Source organism: Coregonus lavaretus (assembly GCF_964263955.1).
Source record: "Coregonus lavaretus genome assembly, chromosome: 3".
Lineage (NCBI taxonomy): Eukaryota > Metazoa > Chordata > Actinopteri > Salmoniformes > Salmonidae > Coregonus > Coregonus lavaretus.
The window spans coordinates 42,787,446-42,802,424 of NC_139990.1; the positions used below are offsets into that span (position 1 = coordinate 42,787,446).

At 45.4% G+C, this 14,979-nt stretch overlaps 1 protein-coding gene across 1 annotated transcript in view; it reads left to right on the forward strand.

Moving 5' to 3' along the window:
* Window positions 1-2,457: 2,457 nt before the first annotated feature.
* The window catches only part of LOC311126917 (zinc fingers and homeoboxes protein 2-like), a 19,045-nt gene continuing 6,523 nt past the window's right edge, over window positions 2,458-14,979 (forward strand). The window contains exon 1 of the mRNA XM_084158616.1: window positions 2,458-2,851. The gene's annotated coding sequence lies outside the window, so the exon portion shown is untranslated. The remainder of the gene's footprint in view (window positions 2,852-14,979) is intronic.

Consider the following 14,979-nt stretch of genomic DNA (forward strand, 5'->3'; position numbering starts at 1 on the left):
TAATATGCCTCACCAACATTAGACAACTATACAGAAAGCCCTTCAATTGCTGAAATAAGTAAATCAAATCAATGATGAGAATAGTCAGATGAACTGACACCTGACACGGACCTGGTGGCGTAGCAGGAAGATCGGAGTACTGTGAACCAAGAGGTTGTGAGTTCAAATCCCAGGTGAGGACACCTTGAGTAATAATTACTGTATAAATGAACATGCACAATGTAATTGTTTATGTGAAGTATGTAAGTTGAAAACACTGTATGTTAAAGGCACTGTGTGTGAGTATCCCTGACCTTGCCCACAAACAAAGAGCTATGAATGGATCAGGAGTTAACCAATCAGGGCCTTAATTGGCTCAATAACAAGATGTGATCTATCTTTCTTTGGACATGTGAATGTTCTTGCAACATTCCCATGAAACATGTTTAGAAATGTATATCTTATATTCTGAGAACATGGCAACCATGTTTGGTGGACGTTGATGGAATATTCTCATAACCCACAGAAAACTCCAAACCCACTCAAAAATCCTCAAGCAGATAGTCAGGACATGAAACAATATCCTCTCCTGTCCAACCAGCTGTCCTCCTGCTCAAGAACTGTAGGAGTGCCAGTTGAAATAGGGGCAACTGAGTGGGGTGAGAGGAAACATATTCGAAAAGGGAGACACTTGTCTCGTCTTCCGCACGCTTGCGTGCGTGTGTATAACTGCATGTGCATCTCAGTGTGTGCATTCTCAGCTTCCTCTGCCTGCCTACACAGTGGCCATCATGGACGGAGGTTTCCCTGTGACCTGGTCAGTGGGTCCATGCCAATAATGCAGATCACTTCTTAGCAAGCTGTCCAAGCTGACATTTCCCCTCAATAAGACCATTGTGTGATGCTCCCTCCACCCTCTGCTCTCTCAAGACTCTGTCATATTCTCACACATGTCTTTATCTATTTTTACTGGTCAAAATATTCACAATACATTGTGTTATTAATATCTGCATTTGTTCTGCATAGTGCCCATCTATAACCGGTCTAAACGTATACATCATCCTCCTTATTCAGTATTCAGAACTGTCTGTCTACTGACGTCAACTTAGAGTGAGACGTATGTTGAGGTAACATGTCCTTTAGTATTCAGGACTGTCTGTCCCCTGAGGTCAACTTAGAGTGAGACGTATGTTGAGGTAACATGTCCTTTAGTATTCAGGACAGTCTGTCCCCTGAGGTCAACTTAGAGTGAGACGTATGTTGAGGTAACATGTCCTTTAGTATTCAGGACTGTCTGTCCCCTGAGGTCAACTTAGAGTGAGACGTATGTTGAGGTAACATGTCCTTTGGCTCCATCTACTGGCTACGTTAGGCTACTTCACACAAGTATCACTTTTAATTCCCTCAATTCTGTGACATTTCATGATGATGATGATGTTGATGATTTATGAAGAAGGCTTATGCCTATCAGTTGAAGGTGGGTGGCTGTTTATGCATGTTTTGTATTGTCAATGTTAACTAAGCATGTGCAATGACGGCACATAAACAAAGATAGCAGCAAAGTAATTATTAATATTGCATTATAAACTCATTTCTATGTAGATGTATCCACACACCATAGCGACCCAACTCCACTCTGCTTAATGAGCCTGCACTCTGTCCCAAATGGCACCCTATTCCCTTTAAAGTGCACTACTTTTGACCAGGGCCCATAGGGCTCTGGTCAAAAGTAGTGCACTACTATATAGGGAATATTGTGCCATTTGGGCCACACAGCCTGAGCCTCCACCAAGCCTCTCACTGCAGCAGAGAACTGCATCACGTTTTGGAAATGTGCCGTTTTGTTTCCTTACTGGGGTTGAACTTCAATTAGGCAAAACGGTTCACTTACAAATGGATTCATTTCAATTGATTCATTTCATGGGTCGCATGAGAATTCCGTGGGTCATCTCAGAATACGAACAAGGTTTTTATAATAAGAACATATTGTTCAGGTACTGTATTTGGAAAAACCAAAGACAGAATGAGCTATTCTACTACAAAAACAGATGGTGTCACTGTTGGCTACAGATTGTTTGAGGCTTTTAACTACTGTATATCTATGAGCTGTTTTATCTGACCTAATATTAGCGGTGTACTTATTAGTATACATATTCCTATACTTCTCAAGATTTAATCATTTATCTCTATTCACACACAGGATTAAAAACTATTCAAATGACATATGATACATTATTATTATGACGACCCCCACATTTGCCTTCAGAGAGAGAGAGGGGGGGAGACGCCAAACAGAAAGAGAGCGAGATTTAAGATCACGGTCAGTAGCACATGTAGACACAATTCACCTGAGACACAGCTCTCAGTACTGCAGCAAGACTAGCAGTAAAGTAGTGTCCCTCCCTAGAAAAAGCTTTGACACGCCCAGTATTCAGTTTCCTGCTTACTATTCAATGACCTACACAACGTTGAGCTGGCGCAGAGCAGAGGACGTCAACATAGAAGACAACAACAGCTTATTCATATTCAAAGTCGAAAGCAAGGTTCCAGCAACCACTGAATGGCTGTCATTTCCTGGACATTATCCGAGGCTTGATACTGACCAATATTCTAACTTTTCGGAGCGATTACAACAACTCCAGAATGGAAGTGGCCCTGGTATCGTATGCAAATACGTACGCTGACGTAGTTGATCATGTGGTTTTTGGCGTAGATCCCCCTGCGAACGCGAATTTTTTTCGACTGATGTCTGGCGGATTCGGTCGAATCTGTAGAATAAATCGTCGTATTCGGTTGTTTTCGTCTTGAAAGACCCGTTTTGGACCCCGTTTACTGTTGCCCGGCATCACAGCACATGATACGTGGTGGACAGGTAAGAATCTGCCAAATTGAATATTTATCAGTTTGCATATCGGCGAAAACAAATCCCAAAGTTAAACCTGTAGCCTAGCTATGAAGCTAGCTAGCTAGCAACCCACCACCACTGTTTCTATACACAGACGCCACTACAAATTTTAACTTGGCTAGCCAGTCAACTTTGATTGTCCCGGTGTGGCTACACCTGATTGACGATCTGCGAGTAGTAACAATGTATCCAGTTTCAAGCAATGAAACGGTGTGCCTACAGTCCTCGGGCTTTAGGAAGTTTTGTTTGCTACAATGCTGCGGTAATGTTAGTCGAGATTGTGGGAGAGGACGTCTACTTTTTCCCTATGTCGACATAACCAGCAAAATATGGCCTCCACGCCGACATGGCGTTACGTCGTTGGCGAGGGAAGGGGACATTTGGGGGAGCATTTTTTCTCTTTCCCATTTGGGTTGTATGCTATGGAATGGTGATTGGAATCATAAGACCAGAACGTTATAAATTGTATTCTAGTTCTGGAGCTTACCAGCAAACTACTTTGATTTCGGGTACCAATGTTGTCTGTCGTATGATGTAGGCAGGCAGCAGGCAGCGGTGACGTTTTCTTGCACGTCCCTACTGCACTGTGGCAACAGTCACAGTGGAATAAAACGCCTCGTTGCAGTACAGCCAGACTACTGGTCGAAGTAGAATACATTGCACATATTGGTGATTTAAGACGGGCTTGGTTCTCAGTATCAAGTTTGTTTCTTGATAAATATCTATGCATATGTATAAGCCTGAGACAAAAGGCAATATCTTTACAAACTACAGTACTCTGTTGCCCAATGACATCCCCCATATTATCTTCATGTTATTTCCTCATGCTACAGTACATGCTCATAATGTAGCCAAGTCAAGAAACATCTGAAGTAGAGTTATTTAACTGTGGTATTTGTGGTCCTCTGTAGCTCAGCTGGTAGAACACGGTGCTTGTAACGCCAAGGTAGTGGGTTCGATCCCCGGGACCACCCATACACAAAAATGTATGCACGCATGACTGTAAGTAGCTTTGGATAAAAGCGTCTGCTAAATGGCATATTATTATTATTATTATTATTATAGTAGGGGGGGTTACAGATTGGTATGATTATGGCACCCAAAAGCCTGAAGAGATGCAGCACTCAACAGGATGACCTGATTTGACTTTTAGCCTAATGCATGTGTCCACTTACACCACTGTAAAACTGTTAAAGGTACAGCACATGTTTTATGTTCACACAGGTGTTCACACCAACAATTGTAGACCTCATCATCCAGGTTACTAGCACAGGAGGTTGGTGGCACCTTAATTGGGGAGAACGGTCTTGTGGTAATGACTGGAGCGGAATCAGTGGAATGATATCAAATACATCAAACACATGGTTTCCAGGTGTTTGATGCTATTCCATTTGCTCCATTCCGGCCATTATTGTGAGCCGTTCTCCCCTCAGCAGCCTCCACTGGATACTATCAATCAAATTCAATCAATCAAATTGATTTATAAAGCCCTTTTTACATCAGCAGATGTCACAAAGTGCCAGACAGAACCCCAGCCTAAAACCCCAAACAGCAAGCAATGCAGATGTAGAAGCACGGTGGCTAGGAAAAACTCCCTAGAAAGGCAGAAACCTAGGAAGAAACCTAGAGAGGAACCAGGCTCTGAAGGGTAGCCAGACCTCTTCTGGTTGTGCCGGGTGGAGATTATAAGAGTACATGGCCATTTAAGGCCAAATTATTCTTCAAGATGTTCAAACGTTCATAGATGACCAGCAGGGTCAAATAATAATCACAGTGGTTGTAGAGGGTGCAACAGGTCAGTACCTCAGGAGTAAATGTCAGTTGGCTTTTCATAGCCGAGCATTTAGAGGTCGAGACCAGCAGGTGCGGTAGAGAGGGAGTCGAAAACAGCAGGTCCGGGATAAGGTAGCACGTATATCATCAACATTAGTGACCTGACTAATCCAGTCATGTCACAGTTGTGCAGCGTCTAGGGTGACTACATCAGTTAATTCCTGACTGGTGGAATCTATTCATTCAGATCAAGGCATGGCAGTCATTCTCAAGTTATATGTACACCCTCCTGATGGCGTCATACAAATAATGCGCCGAATACAACAGGTGCAGACATTACAGTGAAACGCTTACTTACAGCCCTTAACCAACAGTGCATTTATTTTTAATTTAAAAAAAGTAAAATAAAACAACAACCAAAAAGTGTTGAGGAAAAAAAGAGCAGAAGTAAAATAACAGTAGGGAGGCTATAACAGAGTAGCAGCAGCGTAAAAAGATGGGGTGGGGGGCAGTGCAAATAGTCCGGGTAGCCATGATTAGCTGTTCAGGAGTCTTATGGCTTGGGGGTAGAAGCTGTTGAGAAGTCTTTTGGACCTAGACTTGGCACTCCGGTACCGCTTGCCGTGCGGTAGCAGAGAGAACAGTCTATGACTAGGGTGGCTGGAGTCTTTGACAATTTTGAGGGCCTTCCTCTGACACCGCCTGGTATAGAGGTCCTGGATGGCAGGAAGCTTGGCCCCAGTGACGTACTGGGCCGTACGCACTACCCTCTGTAGTGCCTTGCGGTCAGGGGCCAAGCAGTTGCCATACCAGGCGGTGAAGCAACCAGTCAGGATGCTCTCGATGGTGCAGCTGTATAATTTTTTTAGGATCTGAGGACCCATGTCAAATCTTTTCAGTCTCCTGAGGGGGAATAGGCTTTGTCGTGCCCTCTTCACGACTGTCTTGGTGTGTTTGGACCATGATAGTTCGTTGGTGATGTTAACACAAAGGAACTTGAAGCTCTCAACCTGTTCCACTACAGCCCTGTCGATGAGAATGGGGGTGTTCTCAGTCCTCTTTTTTTTCCTGTAGTCCACAATCATCTCCTTTGTCTTGGTCACGTTGAGGGAGAGGTTGTTATCCTGGCACCACATGGCCAGGTCTCTGACCTCCTCCCTATAGGCTGTCTCATTGTTGTCGGTGATCAGGCCTACCACTGTTGTGTCGTCGGCAAACTTAATGATGGTGTTGGAGTCGTGCCTGGCCATGCAATCATGGGTGAACAGGGAGTACAGGAGGGGACTGAGCACGCACCCCTGAGGGGCCCCTGTGTTGAGGATCAGTGTGGCAGATGTGTTGTTACCTACCCTTACCACCTGGGGGCGGCCTGTCAGGAAGTCCAGGATCCAGTTGCAGAGGGAGGTGTTTAGTCCCAGGATCCTTAGCTTAGTGATGAGCTTTGAGGGCACTATGGTGTTGAATGCTGAGCTGTAGTCAATTAATAGCATTCTCACGTAGGTGTTCCTCTTGTCCAGGTGGGGAAAGGGCAGTGTGGAGTGCAATAGAGATTGCATCATCTGTGGATCTGTTGGGGCGGTATGCAAATTGGAGTGGGTCTAGGGTTTCTGGGATAATGGTGTTGATGTGAGCCATGACCAGCCTTTCAAAGCACTTCATGGCTACAGACGTCAGTGCTACGGGTCGGTAGTCATTTAGGCAGGTTATCTTAGTGTCCTTGGGCACGGGGACTATGGTGGTCTGCTTGAAACATGTTGGTATTACAGACTCAGTCAGGGACATGTTGAAAATGTCAGTGAAGACACTTGCCAGTTGGTCAGCACATGCTCGGAGTACACGTCCTGGTAATCCGTCTGGCCCTGCGGCCTTGTGAATGTTGACCTGCTTAAAAGTCTTACTCACTTCGGCTACGGAGAGCATGATCACATAGTCATCCGGAACAGCTGGTGCTCTCATGCATGCTTCAGTGTTGCTTGCCTTGAAGTGAGCATAGAAGTGGTTTAGCTCGTCTGGAAGTCTTGTCACTGGGCAGCTCGCGGCTGTGCTTCCCTTTGTAGTCTGTAATAGTTTTCAAGCCCTGCCATATCCGACGAGCGTCAGAGCCGGTGTAGTACGATTCAATCTTAGTCCTGTATTGACTCTTTGCCTGTTTGATGGTTCGTCGGAGGGCATAGCGGGATTTCTTATAAGCGTCCGGGTTAGAGTCCCGCTCCTTGAAAGCGGCAGCTCTACCCTTTAGCTCAGTGTGGATGTTTCCTGTAATCCATGGCTTCTGGTTGGGGTATGTACGTACGGTCACTGTGGGGACGACATCATCGATGCACTTATTGATGAAGCCAGTGACTGATGTGGTGTACTCCTCAATGCTATCTGAAGAATCCCGGAACATGTTCCAGTCTGTGCTAGCAAAACAGTCCTGTAGCTTAGCATCTGCGTCATCTGACCACTTTTTTATTAAACGAGTCACTGGTGCTTCCTGCTTTAGTTTTTGCTTATAAGCAGGAATCAGGAGGATAGAGTTATGGTCAGATTTGCCAAATGGAGGGCGAGGAGAGCTTTGTATGCGTCTCTGTGTGTGGAGTAAAGGTGGTCCAGAGTTTTTTTTTAATCCTCTGGTTGCACATTTAACATGCTGGTAGAAATGAGGTAAAACGGATTTAAGTTTCCCTGCATTAAAGTCCCCGGCCACTAGGAGCGCTGCCTCTGGATGAGCATTTTCCTGTTGACTTATGGCCTTATACAGCTCATTCAGTGCAATCTTAATGCCAGCAGTGGTTTGTGGTGGTAAATAGACAGCTATGAAAAATATAGATGAACATTCTTGGTAAATAGTGTGGTCTACAGCTTATCATAAGATACTCAACCTCAGGCGAGCAAAACCTTGAGACTTCCTTAGTATTTGATTTTGTACACCAGCTGTTGTTTACAAATATACACAGACCGCCACCCCTTGTCTTACCGGAGTCAGCCGTTCTATCCTGCCGATGTAGCGTATAGCCCGCTAGCTGTATGTTGTCCATGTCGTCGTTCAGCCACGACTCAGTGAAACATAAGATATTACAGTTTTTAATGTCCCGTTGGTAGGATAACCGTAATCTTAGGTCATCCCATTTATTCTGAAATGATTGAAGATTGGCTAATAGGATTGATGGGAGAGGCAGTTTACTCGCTCGCCGTCGGATTCTTACAAGGCACCCCGACCTACGTCCACGATATCTCAGTCTCTTCCTCATGAGAATGACGGGGATTTGGGCCTTGTCGGGTGTCTGTAGGATATCCTTCGCGGCCGCCTCGTTGAAGAAAAAATCTTCGTCCAATACGAGGTGAGTAATCGCTGTCCTGATATCCAGATGCTCTTTTTGGTTATAAGAGACGATGGCAGAAACATTATGTACAAAATAAATTACACATAATAGTACAATTGGTTAGAGGGCTGTAAAACGGCAGCCATCTTCTCCGGCGCCACTATAGAATCTAACAACAGTCATAGATCACTTTTTTTTTTTTTTTTACGATCGACCTGACATTAGAATAGGGCAAGTGACCTTATTAAGTAGTCTAAAGGTTAAACTCCACTTGGTCAACCAAGGTTGTGCTTAGGTTGCTGAAGAAAACGTAGGCCTACATCCATTTGGTCTCCCTCCCTCTCCTCTCCAGTCAGTGTCCTTGGTCTTTTCATGGTCCAGGCAGCCAATGGCTTGATTAAAGATGGCCGCCTGTTCTTTTATGACATGTGGCGCTCACCTCAGCAATATCCTCTGTCAGACACGGGGAGATGTTGTTCCTGCCTCCTCCTCTCTGCTTCTAGACGTTGTGTTGTTAGCTAGGGGACTAAGATTACCCTGGTGATGTCATACCTGCTGTGGGCAGGGCTTCCTGTAAAAGCCCTGTAGTCTGCCTGTGTGCAGCGGCCATAGTCATGATGACTTCATCCAGCATAGAGACAGCCTCGTTGGCCTTGCACTTATTTATTAGGCAGTCAGGCCCCAAAATGTAGTTCATCTCCTCAGTGAGCGGGTTGACGAAGAGTCGAGACTGATAATCACCATATGATTACCCTCTTTTTATGTCTTTGTGTAAAAAAAGGTTGGCCCTTTCAACCGGATTGGCCTGCAGCCCTGTCAATCACCCTTCAAGCCTCCACTCATTCCAACCAATCAGGGAGCTTGGACACACTCTAGGGCTCTGCCCCGTCACCTCAAGTCAGCGCATGTTTACATGATATCGAAGAAGAGAATATGCATGTTGTGTAGTGACGTACTCTCACATGCTGTTTCTATCTTGAGGTGTTGTGCGTCCATCGAACACAACCACACAACAATATAAAGAAGTTGAATGGAATCGTCTGTGTGTGCGTGTGATGGTTACCAAGTGTTTAGTATGCGCCTCAACATCATGTTCTGACTGGACAACACTGTAGTGAGCAGAACCTAAGCAATCAGCATAAGTTAATAGCAGGTGAGGACATTCACAGCCGACCACTCAGACGAGCTCTAGCTATCCGTTTTTTCATGGTCCTAGGTCTCGCCTGAGTTAGCTACCAACATTTTTTTTTCTCACTTTGGCAAGGAGTCAAAAAGACTGCATGCAGCAGGTTACGTAATGTTGCATAATAATGTTACCAACTCAATTTCATTCATATGGAGTACGATGAGAAATCGGCATTGTCCAATCAGAGTAGTAAGAACGAGAGGATCAGAATTCACAGGGTATGAGAGTACAGGAGGAGAGGACGGGGGGCTGTTTTTCCTTCACAGAAAATACATTAGTGTAACACATTCAGCAGAAAATAGCACATGGACATGCATTGCCAAACAACACTACTGCCACCTTCTGGTTTGGAGTATTTTTAAAAGGCTGAGTGGCTGACGACTTAAAGGTTTTTACTGTGTGAACACAAAAAAGATTGAGTGGCGACACCGTTCAGAGGTGCTAAGTACTGTCGGCAGGCAAAAGTTTGACAATCCTACTGGTGTGTCTAAGCTATTACAGTCAGTACATTCAGCTGAAGATAGATGGCTAGGTGAGACGAGCACATTACAGTCAGTACATTCTTCCTAACAGTATTTATCAGCTAAGTCCAGTGCGAGTAAGAAAAGACAAGTGTTTTTAGTTTAGTTTTTATTTAAAGCTAAATATCCAATAAGCTACGTAGGGATTGGGTCAGTGTTGTGTATTTTTATCTGGAACTAAAAGAAGCTACACTCTTGGAAAGAAAGCTTCACAGAGGAGCAGCAGTGACGGTAAATAGCGTCCTGAAGCCACACAACTCTCACACAGACCGCATGGGTTTCCTAGGTAACGTCTCCACAGTAAATTGGTGTATTCATGTGTGTAATGGGTGGGCTTTCAAGTTAGAAGAGCACAGGGAAGGAGAAGGAGAGGACAGGGAAAGGGTTATGTGGAGAGAAGTAGAGGAGTGGAGAGGAGAGGGTTGTGTGGAGAGAACTAGAGGAGAGGGTTATGTGGAGAGAAGGAGAGGAGAGGGTTATGTGGAGAGAAGGAGAGGAGAGGGTTATGTGGAGAGGAGAGGGTTATGTGGAGAGAAGGAGAGGAGAGGGTTATGTGGAGAGGAGAGGGTTATGTGGAGAGGAGAGGGTTATGTGGAGAGAAGGAGAGGAGAGGGTTATGTGGAGAGAAGGAGAGGAGAGGGTTATGTGGAGAGAAGGAGAGGAGAGGGTTATGTGGAGAGGAGAGGGTTATGTGGAGAGAAGGAGAGGAGAGGGTTATGTGGAGAGAATGAGAGGAGAGGGTTATGTGGAGAGAAGGAGAGGAGAGGGTTATGTGGAGAGAAGGAGAGGGTTATGTGGAGAGAAGGAGAGGAGAGGGTTATGTGGAGAGAAGGAGAGGAGAGGGTTATGTGGAGAGAAGGAGAGGCGAGGGTTATGTGGAGAGAAGGAGAGGGTTATGTGGAGAGAAGGAGAGGAGAGGGTTGTGTGGAGAGAAGGAGAGGAGAGGGTTATGTGGAGAGAAGGAGAGGAGGGGGCTGTGTGGAGAGGAGAGGGTTGTGTGGAGAGGAGGGGGTTGTGAGGAGAGGAGAGGGTTGTGTGGCGAGAAGGAGAGGAGAGGGTTGTGTGGCGAGAAGGAGAGGAGAGGGTTGTGTGGCGAGAAGGAGAGGAGAGGGTTGTGTGGCGAGAAGGAGAGGAGAGGGTTGTGTGGCGAGAAGGAGGGGGGAGGGTTATGTGGAGAGAAGGATATGAGAGGAGAGGGTTATGTGGAGAGAAGGAGAGGAGTGGAGAGGAGAGGGTTGTGTGGAGAGAAGGAGAGGAGAGGGTTGTGAGGAGAGAAGAGGAGAGGAGATGGTTGTGTGGAGAGAAGTAGAGGAGAGGAGAGGGTTGTGTGGCGAGAAGGAGAGGAGAGGAGATGGTTGTGAGGAGAGGGTTGTGTGGAGAGGACATAAGAGGACGGAAGGTTCAGAGAAGAAGACAAGAGAAGGAAAGAAGTGCAGAGTATGTGAAGGCAAGGAGAGAGCATAAGAGGAGAGGACGAATCAGAATCTACGTTTATTGGTTGGTACACAGATTTACAGATGTTGTCGCAGGTGCAGCGAAATGCTGGAGGAAGGAAGAGATATAATAAAGGGAGACACTCCCCCCAGCTGAGCTCTGGCTGCAGAACCCACACCACAGGAGGCAGTGGGCCCAGACACTCCCCCCAGCTGAGCTCTGGCTGCAGAACCCACACCACAGGAGGCAGTGGGCCCAGACACTCCCCCCAGCTGAGCTCTGGCTGCAGAACCCACACCACAGGAGGCAGTGGGCCCAGACACTCCCCCCAGCTGAGCTCTGGCTGCAGAACCCCACACCACAGGAGTGGGCCCAGACACTCCCCCCAGCTCTGACCCAGTCACATGTCTCCAGCCTGACCAGCAGGTCACCCCTGCTGCAGCAGAGGCTGTCTCTGATATGTGGACATCCAGTAACACCAGTCAAGCTTGGTTGACACTACAGTAGATTGAACAACTGTATGTCGCTGATATAGGCTAGAGGACATACTCTGGATGTAAAGATGGTTCATGAGAGAAACACTACTAGGTAACCTTGTGTTCAATGCCACAACAGAAATACCCTACTTATTCTATTGCAACCTTCTTTATCGCAACATGTTAAATTCAATTGCAGATTGCACCGGTGGAATAAGAACTTAATGTTCCAAAACTTGGTTCTATGATGTGTTTGATCTCAGTAGTGAAGAAGCCGCTTTTAAAAGATGACCCTGGCCCAAAAATGCAGTCTAACCCATTCCATCAGTATTTCAAAACTGTCTGGGACGGCAGCCATCAGATCTGGGTTCAAATACTATTTTAAATCTTTCAAATACTATTTTAAATCTTTCAAATACTATTTTAAATCTTTCAAATACGTTGAGCGTTTGCTCGAGCCTGCCTGGAGTGCCTGATGGGCAGGGTTTTTTACTTTCACAACTATTCTACTTCCATTGTGCCAGGCAAGCTAAATCAAGCCCAGATAAAGTATTTGAAATTATTTAAAATAATATTTGGCAGCCATGGAAGAGGAAAGTCTTTCTCTGCCTGGCTGGTTTTGGTTTCTTTCCGTTTGAAAAGCCATATGTAGCACAGGGTTAGGAGGTAACTTAGGGCTGACTGCTACAGATGGCTTCACCAGATACCACCCTGCCAGGACTGACAGACACTCATGTCCACATAGTTCCTCATGTCAAGTCTCTGGTTTCTGCTAGAACTGTCTGTGAGTGCCCTGAGTGGGAGGGGAAAACTAGCTATCATTGGCAGAGAGGTTTGGAACTCTCTTTCTTATTGGTCTATTAACTAATTTACCAAAACTCAAGCCCAGCAAAACAGGCAGACATTTCAGGCAGTCTTTTCAAACAGCTCGTACACTAAAAGGGACTTAATAATAATACTTTTCACTGTAATATTCCAACCTCATAGTGTGGATAGATAAACAGTACCAGTCAAAAGTTTGGACACCTACTCATTCCAGGGTTTTTCTTTATTTGTACTATTTTCTACATTGTAGAATAATAGTGAAGACATCAAAACTATGAAATAAAACATGGAATCATTTAGCAACCAAAAAAGTGTTAAACAAATAAAAATATATTTTGTATTTGAGATTCTTCAAATAGCCACCCTTTGCCTTGATGACAGCTTTGCACACTCTTGGCATTTTCCAACAGTCTTGAAGGAGTTCCCACATATGCTGAGCACTTGTTGGCTGCTTTTCCTTCACTCTGTGGCCTGACTCATCCCAAGCCATCTCAATTGGGTTGAGGTCAGGTGATTGTGGAGGTCAGGTCATCTGATGCAGCACTCCATCACTCTCCTTCTTGGTAAAATAGCCCTTACACAGCCTGGAAATGTGTTTTGGGTCATTGTCCTGTTGAAAAACAAATGATAGTCCTACTAAGCGCAAACCAGATGGGATGGCGTATCGCTACAGGAATGCTGTGGTAGCCATGCTGGTTAAGTGTGCCTTGAATCCTAAATAAATCACCAACAGTGTCACCAGCAAAGCACCATCACACCACCACCTCCATGCTTCACGGTGGGAACCACACATGCGGAGATCATCTGTTCACCTACTCTGCGTCTCACAAAGACACGGCGGTTGGAACCAAAAATCTCAAATTTGGACTCATCAGACCAAAGGACAGATTTCCACCGGTCTAATGTCCATTGCTCGTGTTTCTTGGCCCAAGGAAGTGTCTTCTTATTATTGGTGTCCTTTTAGTAGTGGTTTCTTTGCAGCAATTTGACCATGAAGGACTGATTTCACGCAGTCTCCTCTGAACAGTTGATGTTGCGATGTGTCTGTTACTTGAACTCTGTGAAGCATTTATTTGGGCTGCAATCTGAGGTGCAGTTAACTTTAATGAACTTATCCTCTGCAGCAGAGGTAACTCTGGTCTTCCTTTCCTGTGGCGGTCCTCATGAGAGCCAGTTTCATCATAGCGCTTGATGGTTTTTGTGACTGCACTTGAAGAAACGTTCAAAGTTCTTGGCATTTTCCGGATTGACTAACCTTCATGTCTTAAAGTAATGATGGACTGTCGTTTCTCTTTGCTTTCTCTCTTGCCATAATATGGACTTGGTCTTTTACAAAATAGGGCTATCTTCTGTATACCACCCCTACCTTGTCACAACACAACTGATTGGCTCAAACGCATTATGAAGGAAAGATATTCCACAAATTAACCTTTAAAAAGGCACACCTGTTCATTGAAATGCATTCCAGGTGACTACCTCATGAAGCTGGTTGAGAGAATGCCAAGAGTGTGCAAAGCTGTCATCAAGGCAAAGGGTGGCTAATTTGAAGAATCTCAAATATAAAATATATTTTGATTTGTTTAACACTTTTTTGGTTACTACTTGATTCCATATGTTATTTCATAGTGTTGATGTCTTCACTATTATTCTACAATGTAGAAAATAGTACAAATAAAGAAAAACCCTGGAATGAGTAGGTGTGTCCATGAGAGAGAGAGAGAGAAATGTTATGAACTGACTTGTTGAAAACGTGGCATCCTATGACGGTGCCACGTTGAAAGTCACTGAGCTCTTCAGTAAGGCCATTCATGTTTGTCTATGGAGAATTTGGCGGTATGTCCAACCGGCCTCACAACCGCATACCACGTGTAGCCACACCATCCCAGGACCTCCACATCCGGCTTCTTCACCTGCGGGATCTTCTGAGACCAGCCACCCAGACAGCTGATGAAACTGGGTTTACACAACCAAAGAATTTCTGCACAAACTGTCAGAAACAGTCTCAGGGAAGCTCATCTGCGTGCTCGTCATCCTCACCAGGGTCTTCACCTGACTGCAGTTCAGCGTCGTAACTGACTTCAATGAGCAACTGCTCACCTTCGATGGCCACTGGCACGCTGGAGAAGTGTGCTCTTAAATAATAAAAATAATATGCCATTTAGCAGACGCTTTTATCCAAAGCGACTTACAGTCATGCGTGCATCATTTTTTTTTTTTTGTGTATGGGTGGTCCCGGGGATCGAACCCACTACCTTGGCGTTACAAGCGCCGTGCTCTACCAGCTGAGCTACAGAGGACCACAGAGGACTACAGAGGACCTCTTCACGGCTGAATCCCTGTTTCAACTGTACCAGGCAGATGGCAGACGGCGTGTATGTGTCATGTGGGCGAGCGGTTTGCTGATGTCAACGTTGTGAACAGAATCTGTACACAATTCCTGGAAGCTGAAAATTCCATGGCCTGCATACTCACCAGACATGTCACCCATTGAGCATGTTTGGGATGCTCAGAATCGACGTGTACAACAGCGTGTTCCAGTTCCCGCCAATATCCAGCACCTTCGCACAGCCATTGA